The 12,524-nt window shown below is 35.8% G+C and overlaps 1 protein-coding gene across 2 annotated transcripts in view; it reads left to right on the top strand.

Annotated features, from left to right (window-relative positions):
* SPIDR (scaffold protein involved in DNA repair) overlaps positions 1–12,524 on the top strand; it is a 429,134-nt gene that overhangs the window by 109,706 nt on the left and 306,904 nt on the right. The gene's annotated exons all lie outside the window — the stretch shown is intronic.

The raw sequence follows: 12,524 nt of genomic DNA, 5'->3' as shown, positions 1-12,524 counted from the left end.
GCTGGATCATACAGTAGTTCCATTTTTAATTTTTTGAGGAACCGCTGTACTGTTTTCTGTAGTGACTGAACTGACTCACATTCCCACCAGCAGTGCACAAGAGTTTCTTTCTCTCCATATCTTAACAAGAATTTGTTATCTCTTGGCTTTGTGATAATAGTCACTCTAACAAGTGTGAGGTGATACCTCATTGTGGTTTGATTTGCATTTTCATAAAGATTAGTGATGTTGAACACTTTTTCTTATACCTGTTGATCATTTAAATATCTTCCTTAAAAAAATGTCTATTCAGGTTCTTTGCCCATTTTAAAAATTGGATTATTTGTACGTGTGTTTTGTTATTGAGTTGTACAAATTCCTTTGAATATTTTATATATTAACTGCTTATCAGGTATGTGATTTGCAAACATTTTCTCTTATTCTGTAGGCTGCCTTTTTATTTTGATTATTTCTTTTGCTGTGCAGAAGCTTTTAGCTTTTTGTAGTCCCACTTGTTTTTTTATTCCTTGTGGGTTAAGTGTCATATCCAAAAAAAATTATTGCCAACACCCATGTCAAGCCACTTTTTTCCTCTGTTTTCTTCTTAAGTTTTGTGGTTTTATGGGTTAAGTTTTTAGTCCACTTTGAGTTAATTTTTGTGAGTATTGTAAGAATAGAGGTCTAGTTTCATTGTTTTACATGTAAATATCCAGTTTTCCCAGCACCATTTATTGAAGATACTGTCTTTTCTTCTTTGGGTATCCTTGCTCCCTTATCAAATTTTAGTTGACTGTGTATACATGGGTTTATTTTTAGACTTTGTATTCTGTTCCATTGGTCTATATGTTTGTTTTTACTTGATTGGTATAGCTTTATTGTATAGCTTGAAATCAGCATGTGTGATGTCTCCCACTTTGTTGTTCTTTCTCAGGATTGCTTTGGGTATTTGGAATTTTTGTGGTTCCATACAAATTATAGGGTTGCTCTTTCTATTTCTGTGAAAATGCCATTGGAATCTTGATAGGGATTGCATTGAATCTATAGATGGCTGTAGGTAGTTGTGGCCATTTAACAATATTAATTCTTCCAATCCATGAACATGGGATATCTTTTCATATATTTGTGTTGTCTGCAGTTTTTTTCATCATGATTCTATATATAGAAAAGTCGAAAGACTCCCATCGAAAAACTCTTATATCTAATCAACGAATCCAGTAAATAGCAGGATATGAAATTAACATACAGAAATCAATAGCAGATCTCTATGTACAGTAGCAACTAATTAGCAGAAAAATAAATTAAAAAGATGATCTCATTTACAATAGCATCAAAACAATTAGGGATGGGCTGTTCCTCTCCCTCTATGCATCACAGCTGTAGTAGAAGGGAAGGTGTAAAATTGGAAGCCTCTGTAAAGAGCAAAACCATCCCTTCCTGGGATGTCTGTTGTGTGGACATCCCAGGAGACACAGGAGGGCAGGATGCCCTCCATGTCTGTTGTGTGGAAAGGAGAGGAGAGATAGCAGTTGCATTCAAGATCACAGCCAGGGAGCCCTCAGGGGAAGAGTAAGAAGATGAAAGGAGCATTTGGAGTTGAGGACACAGAGTTTTTGCTAATGACTGAAGCAACTCCACAAATATGCAGACGATTGTTTTCTTCTTGTGATTTCTAAGTCATAACTAAATAAGGGATATACAGGGGCACCTGAGTGGCTCAGTCAGTTAAGTGTCTGACTCTTGATTTCAGCTTAGGTCATGATCTCATGTTCGTATGATTGAGCCCTACGTCAGGCTCCCACTATTCAGTGCAGAGCCTGCTTGAGATTCTCTCTCCCTCTCTCTCTGCCCCTCCCTCGCTCTGGGGGCATGTGCGCATGTTTTCTTTCTCTCAAGAATAAATAAATAAACATTAAGTGAGGGATGTCTGTTTTGTGGCCATTCCTTCCAAGTTGATAATGTGTTTAAATGTTAAAAATGAGTTTGATGTGATTAGGGTTGTCAGTCTCAGGCATTCAAACTGGAAGACTATTGACAATAGGAGCCAGCTTTCTAAACTGACTAGGATAGCTTATGATTGCCCATGATGACAGTTTGTTGACTTCCTTCTGAAGGAGGAGAAAAGGTAATATATTTTGATTCATATGCTGTTTTGTAATGAAAGCACTAGAGCATCATGCTTAGAAAAATCTCTTAGCTAGTTATCTCATAAGGATCAAAGAAACAGTTTTGCATTAAGAAATTTGGTTTGTTGAAGTGAACTCCTATGAAAATGCTGAGAATACTGATGTCCTGATAATCCTCACAAAGATCACCAAACAAAACAAAATGAAACAAAACAAAACCCAGTTACTGACTTTTGTCAGACAGAGTACAGAAAAATACAGGCCTGGGCATCTGGGTGGCTCAGCTGGTTGAGCGTCCGACTTTGGCTCAGGTCATGAACTTATGGTTCTTCATGATCTTCAAGGCCTGCATCAGGCTGCTCACTGCTTTAAGTGCAGAGCCTGCTTCAGATGCTGTGTCCCCCTTGCTCTTTGCCCCTCCCCCACATGCACTGTCTCTCTCAAATATAAGTAAACATAAAAAAAAGAAAAATACAGGTGTAAATAATAGATTTTCCTTATCTAGAATGACCATAGCTGTGATTAAAATAATTGTTGCTTTTTTGTTTGTTTTTAACCAGATTGTGGCTCATTAGCAAGGATCAAGTTAAGTAGTTGTTGGCAGTTCAAGTTTGGAGAACATTGAACTTTTCCCTTGTGTTTGCCCCATAGAGAAATGTTACTCTTTGGGCTACCTGTTTTTTTGTTTTAAGTTTATGTATTTATTTTGAGAGAGAGAAAGAAACAGTGTGTGTGCACATGCACACTTGTGAGGAGGGGAGGGTCAAAGAGAGAGGGAGAGAGAGAATCCCAAGCAAGCTCTGCACTGTCAGCAGAGCCCAGCACGGTGCTCGATCCCACAAACCATGAGATCATGACCTGATCCAAAATCAAAGAGTCAGATGCTAAATGGAGTGAGCCACCAAGGCGCCCCTTCCCTTTTAAAAAAAATTTTATCTTTTTGATTCATGACTTTATTCTGTTTAAGTCATAACTAATGAAAGTCAATGCAAAATTGTTTTTATATTTAAGTATGTTGTCAATAATAAAGCCATATCTCCCTATTCTTATGATAAAGTTATTTTTCACAATGCCTATTATATCTAACAGAAAACAAAACTTAAATACATTATACTACATTTATTTAAATTATTTTTCCTCACTTTATATAGTTTATTAAAAATATTTCAATGAAGGGCACCTGGGTGGCTCAGTCAGTTAAGCATCCGACTCTTGGTTTTGGCTTGGGTCATGATCTCATGGTTTGCGAGTTCGATCCCCACATGAGGCTCCATGCTGACAGTGCAGAGCCTGCTTGACATTCTCTCTCTCCCTCTCTCCCAGCCCTTCCCCACTCACTCTCTCTGTTTCTCTCTCAAAAATAAATAAACTGAAAAAAATACTTTAATGAGCTTTTTTGGGAAATGTTGGAATATTTTTCAATTGTTATTCTTTTTCCCTTCATATGGTTTTTGTAGCAATGTTTAGCCCTGTTGAACTAATGCCAGGAATCTTTTCAGATAGGTTACCCGTCAATTTTTTTGTGTAAAAGATAATTAAAATATCTTAACTTTCTTAGTGAATTTTTTATTCTGCATTGGTGTTTTGGATTTTATCTGTGAATAACTTTGCTGACTATATTGACAAGAGTCATTTGGAGGCTCTCATCCAAGATGGCAGTATGAGAACCTCTTAGACTCACTTTTCCCTTGGACATGCCAAATCTGTAGCTACACATGAAACAATTACCCATGAAAGAAATCCAGAAACTGAGTGACTCCTATGCACTGGATGAATTAGAAAATAGCCACAGTGAAACAGGTAGGAGAGGGTAAGACACAGTCTAGCCATAAATTTCACCCCAGGCATAGTGATACAATAGGTAGGGATTCATAACTCCCAGGTTTTCCATAAGCAAAGAGTTTGAACCCAACATCTAACACCCCAGTTTTTAAGACTTTTGCTCATCTTTAGATGAGCCTCCAAAAAACACCTAGCTCTGAAAGCTAACAGGGCTTGTGTCCATAAGACCCGCAAGACTATAGCAAACAAAGAAATAGTTGTCAACCTGGCTTGGACTTGCTGTAGTTTTTCCTCCACGGTTCAGCACAGAGGGAGCAGATAACACTCATCTTCCAGTCTTTTCTTAAAAGCTGCCTATTTGTGTACTTTAAAAGCTGCTGCTGCTGACTGAGGGTCAGGCTTCTAATTTAAAAGACATACCTAGGTGCTGACTGCCATCCTCCCCAGAGATCAGGGAGGTCAGCAGATGACATCTCCCTGTACACTCTAGATCTCCAGTGTCTCCCAGAGGGCACATCTCTTGATCTCCTGGCCCTGATGGCCAGGGGGACTTGTGATTTGTGGGTCCCACAGGACGGTGGCAAACAAGGAAGCAATTCTTACCTGATGGTCCCTTGAGGACTCAGAGCAGAGGGAGCAGAGAAAAATGCCCAGCTTCCAGTCTTTCCATGAAAGAGGTCTGTCTGCTTGGATACTTTAAAAGTTGCTGACTTTAAAAGCAGCTTTTAAACAGCCTATATCTAGGTGCTGACTGAGCTCCTACTCTTTGGCACACTGACAGGTATTGGCACCCACAACTACTGGGAGCTACTAAGAACAAAGAATGCAGCTTTGCCTTCCACAAGGTTTGGGAGACAACTAAGAGCTCAGGGCAGTCTGAATAATAAGGTTCATCACCTACACAAGACCACTCTATAAAGACTCGGAGAGGTGGCTATTTTACCTAATGCACAGAAATCAACACAGAGACTCCAAGATAATGAAGAAACAGTAATATGTTCTCCAAAAAGAACAAGAAAAACTCCAGAAACAGACCTTAGTGGAATGGAGAGAAGTGATTTGTCTGACAAAGCGTTCAAAATAATAGTCATAAAGATGTTCACCAAGGTCAGGAGAATAATGCATTACCAAAGTGAGAATTTTAGGAGGTAGAAAATATAAGCATGCACCAAACAGAAACAACAGACCTGAAAACAATATAGTGACTGTAGAAATTTCAAAAGCCTAGATCAGCTGGAAGAAAAGATCAGTGAATTCAGAGACAGGCAATGGAATTCATCTAAACATAGAAACAAAGAGAGAAAAGAATGAAAAAGCATGGAGATAGTTTAAGGAACTTAAAGGATACCATGAAGTGGATGAATATTTGTGTTATAGTTGTCCCAGAAAGAGAAGAGAGAGAGAGAAAGGAACAGAAAGCTTGTTCAAAGAAATAATGGCTGGGGCGCCTGGGTGGCTCAGTCGGTTAAGCATCCAACTTCGGCTCAGGTCATGATCTCGCGGTCCGTGAGTTTGAGCCCCGTGTCAGGCTCTGTGCTGACAGCTCAGAGCCTGGAGCCTGTTTCAGATTCTGTGTCTCCCTCTCTCTCTGACCCTTCCCCGTTCATGCTGTCTCTCCCTGTCTCAAAAATAAAATAAACGTTAAAAAAAAAAAACAAAAAAAAAACAAAGAAATAACGGCTGAAAACTTCCATAATCTGGGGAAAGAAACAGGCCTCTAGATCCAAGAAGTTTATAGAGTTCTAGATAAATGAATCCAAGAAACCCACATCAAGAAATGTAATTATCAAAAGCTAAAGAAGAGAATTTTATTTTTTTAAAAAAAAATTTTTTTTTAACGTTTATTTATTTTTGAGACAGAGAGAGACAGAGCATGAACGGGGGAGGGTCACAGAGAGAGGGAGACACAGAATCTGAAACAGGCTCCAGGCTCTGAGCTGTCAGCACAGAGCCCGACGCAGGGCTAGAACCCACAGATCGTGAGATCGTGACCTGAGCCGAAGTCGGACGCCTAACCGACCGAGCCACCCAGGCACCCCAGGAAGAGAATTTTAAAAGCAGCAAGAGAAAACCAACTTGATATGTGCAAGGTAACCTCCATGAGACTGGCAGTGGATTTTTAGCAGAAACTTGGCAGCAAGAAGGAAGTGGAATGATATATCAGTGTTCTAAAAGTAAAAAATCTGCCAACCAAAAATATTCTACCCAGCAAAGTTGTCTTTCTCAACTGAAAGAGAAATTAAGAGTTTTACATACTTGCAAAAGCTAACAGAGTTCATCAACCTTAGCCTAGCCTTAGAAGAAATGTTAAAGGGGCTTGTTCATGCTGAAACAAAAGGACAAAAGTAACAGGAAAGCATGAAAGTATAAATCTCACTGGTAAATATAAACATGTAGTTAATTTCAGAATACTCTAATGATGTGTAATGCTGGTGGGTAAATCACTTATAGTATTAAGATTAAAAGACAAAAGTATTAAAAAATCTGTAACTACAAAAATGTGTTAATGGCTAAACAAGGTAAAAAGTTGTAATTTGTGACATCAAAAACATAAAACATCATAACAAGAGGAAATAGATATATAGAGCTCTAGTATGCATTGGAACTTAAGTTGTTACAGCTTAAATATAAGATGTCTTATAAGCCTCATGGTAACCACAAAGTAAAAACCTGTAATAGATATATAAAAAAAGATAAAGGGAATCAATACAAACAACTGTAGAAAATCATCAAATTAAAATGGAAGAGACAAAGAGAAGAAGAAAGGAACAAACATATTACAAAAAGCCAGAAAACAATTAACAAAATGGCAACAGTAACTCCATACCTATCAATAATTACTTTAAATGTAAATAGATTAAATTCTCCAATCAAAAGACGTAGAGTGGCTGAAGAGATATAAGAACAAGACCCAATTACATGCTGCCTGTAAGAAATTCACTCCTTACAGGATCATATAGACTGAAAGTAAAAAAATATAAAACCACATTCAATGAAAATGGAAATCCAAAGAAGGCAGGGCTTGCTATATTTATATCAGACAAAACAGACTTTGAGACACAAACTATAACAAAAACATGATCATTTTGTAGTCACAAAGGTATCAATTAATCAAGAAGATATAACAATTATAAATACTTACGTACCCAACATAGGAGCACCTAAGTATATGAAGCAAATTTACCAGATATGAAAGAAGGCAGAAATACAATATTAGGGGACTACAGCACTGCACTTTCAACAATAGCTAGATCATCCAGACAAAATCATGAAGGAAATATTGGACTTAGAGACATTATATCAGATGGACTTAACAGACATTTATAGGACATTACATCTAAAAACAGCAAAGTACACATTCTTCTCAAGAGCACATAGAACATTTTTCAGGATAGATCATATGTTAGGCCACAAAGCAAGTCTTAACTACTTATGAAGATTAAAATCATATGATTTGGGGAAAAGATAAAAAAAGACAAAACCTTATCAAGACATACCAAGAAATGAAAAAAGGTACAAATAAATAAAATTAAATATGCAAGAGGAAGCATTACAATTATACCACAGAAATTCAAAGGGTCATGAGAGACTACTGTGAACAATTATACACTGACAAATTGGACAGCCTAAGAGAAATAGAGAATTTCTAGAAATATACAATCTGTTAAGACTGAAGCAGGAAGAAAATGAAAATCTAAACAGATCAATTACTTGTAAGGAAATTGAATCAGTAATCAAAAACCTCTCAACACAGAAAAGTCCAGAAACAGGTACCTTCACTGGTGAATTCTACCTAACAATTAAAGAAGAACTAATACCAATCCTTCTCAAAATCTTTCAAAAAATAAAATAGGAAGGAACTTTTCCAAACTCATTTTACAAGGCCAGGATTACTCTGATACTAACATCAAAGACACCACAAGAAAATTACAGACTAATATCTCTGATCAACATAGACATAAACATCCCCAATAAAGTTTTAGCAAACCAAATTAAAAAAAGTTTCATACACCATGGTCAACTGGGATTGATTCCAAGGATGTAAGAATGGTTCAACATACACAAATCAATCAACATGATATGCATACCACATTAACAAAATGAAGGAGAAAAATCATAGGGTATCTCAATAGATGCATAAAGTGCTTTTGACAAATATCAACATCAATTCATGAGAAACAGTGCCAATAATTTGAGTACAGAGAGAATGTACCTCAACATAAAAAAGCCACATATAGTAAGCCTACAGCTGACGTGATACTTCTAAAATAAGGGAAAAGACAAGGATGCCAACTTTTGTCACTTTTATTCAACAGATAACTAGAAGTCCTAGCCACAGCAATTTGGCAAGAAAAAGAAATAAAAGGCATTCAAATTGTAGAGGAAAAAGTAAAACAGTCTCTATTTACAGATGGCATATTATATGTAGAAAACCCTAAAGACCACCAATAAACTGTTAGAATTAGTAAATGGATTGAGTGAAGTTGCATGATACAAAATCCATATACAAAAATCAGTTATATTTCTATATACTATCCAAAAGAGAAATGAAGAAAATAATCCCAATTACAGTTGTATCAAAAGATTAAAATACCTAGGTAGAAACTGCACCAAGCAAATAAAAGTACTGTACACTGAAAAGTATAAGACACTGATGAAAGAAATAGAGGAAGACAAAAATAAATGTGTTCGTTGATTGGAAGAATTAATATTATTCCAATGTTAATACTGCCCAAAGCAATCTACAGATTCAACGCAACCCCTTTTGAAATTCCAATGGCTTTTTCCCCAGAAATAGAATAAACAATCCTAAAGTTTTCATGAAACCACAAAAGGCTTGAAACAGCCAAAACAATCTGGAGAAAGAACAAAGCTGGAGGCATCACACTTCCTTATTTCAAACTATATTACAAGGGAGTAGCAATCAAAACAGCATGGTATTGGTATAAAAACAGACACATATTTCAATGATCATAATAGTCCTTTTGTATATATGGTCAATTTTTTTTTTGTGACAAAGGAGCCAAGAACATACAATGGAGAAAGGACAATCTCTTCAATAAATGGTTTTGGGAAAACTGGACAGCCACATACAAAAGAATGAAACTAGACTACAATCTTATGCCATACACAAAAACCAACTCAAAATGTGTTAAAGATTTGAATGTGAGACCAAAAACCATAAAGCCCTTAGATGAGGACATGGGGTAAGTTCCATGACATAGGTCTTGGCAATGATTTTTTTTTTTTTATTTGATGCCAAAAGCAAAGGCAACCAAAGCAAAATTAAACAAGTGGAACTGCACCAAATTGAAAAGCTTCAAAACCACAAAAGAAAACCATTAACACAATGATAAAGACATTCTTACAGAATGTCTGCCTTACAAGGAGAAAATATTTGTAAGTCATGTATCTATTAAAAGATTGATATCCAAAATACATAATGAACACCTACAACTCAAAAACCAAACCAACAACAATCCAACTAAAAACGAGCAGAGGAACTGAATGGATACTTATCCAAAGAAGACATACAAATGGCCAACAGGTACATGAAAAGGTGCTCAACATCACTGATCATCAGGGTAATGTAAGTCAAAACTCAGTGAGATATCACTCACACTTGTTAGAATGGTTATCCTCAAAAAAACCAGAGATACCAAGTGCTGGTGGGGATATGGAGAAAATAAAAACCATGTGCACTGTTAGTGGAAATGTAAATTGGCACAACCACTATGGAAAGCAGTATGGAGGTCTCCAAAAAACAAAACAAAACAGAAAACAGAACTAACGTATGATCCACCAATTCTACTTTCAGTAATCCATAGGAAATGAAAACAGGATACCAAAGAGTTATTTGCACTCCTATGTTTATCATAGGATTAGTCAAAGTAGTTAATATGTGGAAACAACCTAAAGTCAGCCAGTGGATAAACTGATAAGAAGATGTGGTGCATGCACGCGCGCACACACACACACACACACACACACACACACACACACAATGGAGTATTACACAGCCATTAGAAAGCTGGAAGTCCTGCCATTTGTGACAACATAGATGGGCCTCGAAGGCAGTATGCTAAGTTAGATAAGCCAGACAGAGAAAGACAAGTATGGCATGGTATCACTTATAAGTGGAATCTAAACAAAAAAAGAAGTCAAACTCATAGAAACAGAGGGTGATTAAAGTGGTTGCCTGTGCCAGTTGTGGAGAATTTGGTAAAATGGTACCAGGTATAAGATGAATAAGTTCTGAAGATTTAAAGTAAAATACAGTAATAGCTACTACCTTTGAACTTTGATAAGCTGTAGTAGTTTTCAGATTGTTTGAAGAACAATAAAAATCTGGTATTAGTGTAAAAAGAAAATAAAGGAAAACACAATGATGACTGTTGATAACATTGTATTTTGTAGTTGAAATTTGCTAAGAGGCTGGAGCTTCAATGTTCTCATACACACAAAAGTTAAATATATATGGCAATGGATTTGTCAATTAACCAGATGGGAGGAATCCTTTCACAATGTATACATATATCAAATCACCACAATGTACACTTTAAATATTTGTTTTATTTGTCAATTAGACTTCAATGGAACTGTTAACAAAAAAAAAAGAAAAAGTAAACACAGAAAACAGAACATGTTTGTATACAAGCAGGGCCTTCTTGAACCTCCTGCATGACTTTTTTTTTTTTTTTTTTTAAATAATGTGAGATAGGTTTTCACTGAATTGTGATTGTTGGTCAGAGGTCATGGTGCTTCCATTTCTAGGCTTTGGTCCATCTGATGATAATTTCTCTAGGCAGATGGAGCAGAGATGCTCTGTGAAGCACTACTACATCTCCGAATGACTAAAAACAAGCTCAAATGCTGATTCTGTCTTATGGCTCCAGATACTTCTACATGCAGAGAACTGTTCCACATTTATTTTTACTCTTCCTTTTCATCTTATAATTCCTACAGTTTACTTGGGAGGTTATACAGTTTACTTGGGGATGTGGCCTTAACCGTATACTGCTTTCAGATTGCATTTTGTCTTTTTTTTCTTTTTTTGATAGTCCTAGGATTGAAAACCAACATTTGACAAGTAACTGTCTAGATCATTGTACAAAGAATAGTGTTTTGCTTTTTTTCTTGTGTTTATTAGGAGTTTGTTTTTAAGAGGCAGTAAGTATATCATTGACGCCGAGTTTAGGAACTCTGGAGACAGACTGCTAAGGTATGCCTCCAGGTATGCCACTTATCACATGTGTCACCTTTCACAGGTGTTTGATTTCTCACTGCCTCCCTCACTTTATCATGTGTAAAGATGAGGATGACAATAGTACCTACTTTTATAGTGTTTAGAGAAGGAGTATAATGAGCTACTTTCTGTAAAGAGAATGATATGAAGAAGAGCTTACACATATATTAAGCAGAGGTAGACATGTGTGTAAAGTTGAGGTTCTTTGGCATATTTGTGATTATGAGAATTTTAAAAAATTGTTATATGTCCCACACATTCAGAAACAATAGTGCCTATAGGAAAACAAGTGTCTATACAAAAACAATGATAATATACATAATATGTATGAAAATGAGATATTTCAGTCATCTCAGTAGAAAGAGCTTGTAGGGTACAAGTAAAAATCATGACAAAATCATAATACCAATGACTCGTGTTTCTTGAGGGTTTAAATGCCAGGCACTATGCTAAGTCTTTTCTGGTTTCAACAACTATATCCTCATCTGGCTAGTTACATAATATTGGAGAATTTCCTCTTTCTAAGCTCTGATTTTATCATCTGTGAGGTAGTTATTGATATCTGTTCTTAATAAAGGTATATTATTAGAATAAAATGAGATAATGTAATGAAATGATCAGTGAGCTGGTACGTAATTATATGAAATAATATATTGATAAATTATGTATAATATAATCATAATGGTGATTAACAGCTGATCCTGATTTTTCTTGACAGCACAGATGTTTTAGGAGCTGCTGACTTCTCTGACCCTAGGTAGTTTACTGAATCAAAAAAATATATATAATATGTATGTTTATAATATACATATCAATGAATATACATATTATATACGATTTAATAATATATTAGCATAATATTAGCATTATATTATGTTAATATGCAACATACTTACATTATGTTTATTATATAAGGATATATAACAATGTAATTATATAATAATTTATAATTGTAACATGTATAATGTATGTTATATATAATACATGAATATTAGTGTAATAATATAACTAATGTATTAGTGTAATAATATGTAATAATACAGTTGTATATATTATTCATTGATAGGTAAAGGTTTTTGTGAAGTATGTCCATTTTAATCATCTTCCTGCCATACATGGAAGGTTTTGGGTTTTTTAAAAATTTTTTTATAATGTTGGTACCCTTGTGGTGTGCTTGTGGTTAATAGTCAGTTGTCTCTGTGGTCCCAATAATGATCCCATACCTAAATTCTCTTATTTGAGTGTTCTGCCTATCAACAGTTTGCAGGTTTTATTCTTGACTACAATTCTGACCATGCTTTAATTTATATGTTTTGTCCCTGTCTGCTGAGTAGATTGCGAGGCTCCCCTGTGGCATGGTTCATTGCCTTCTTTTGATTCCTGGCATCTAGCAC

Source organism: Panthera uncia, chromosome F2 (assembly GCF_023721935.1).
Source record: "Panthera uncia isolate 11264 chromosome F2, Puncia_PCG_1.0, whole genome shotgun sequence".
In the NCBI taxonomy this organism is placed as follows: domain Eukaryota; kingdom Metazoa; phylum Chordata; class Mammalia; order Carnivora; family Felidae; genus Panthera; species Panthera uncia.
The sequence above is the reverse complement of the archived record's forward strand: the minus strand, read 5'-3'. Positions and strand labels throughout refer to the sequence as shown.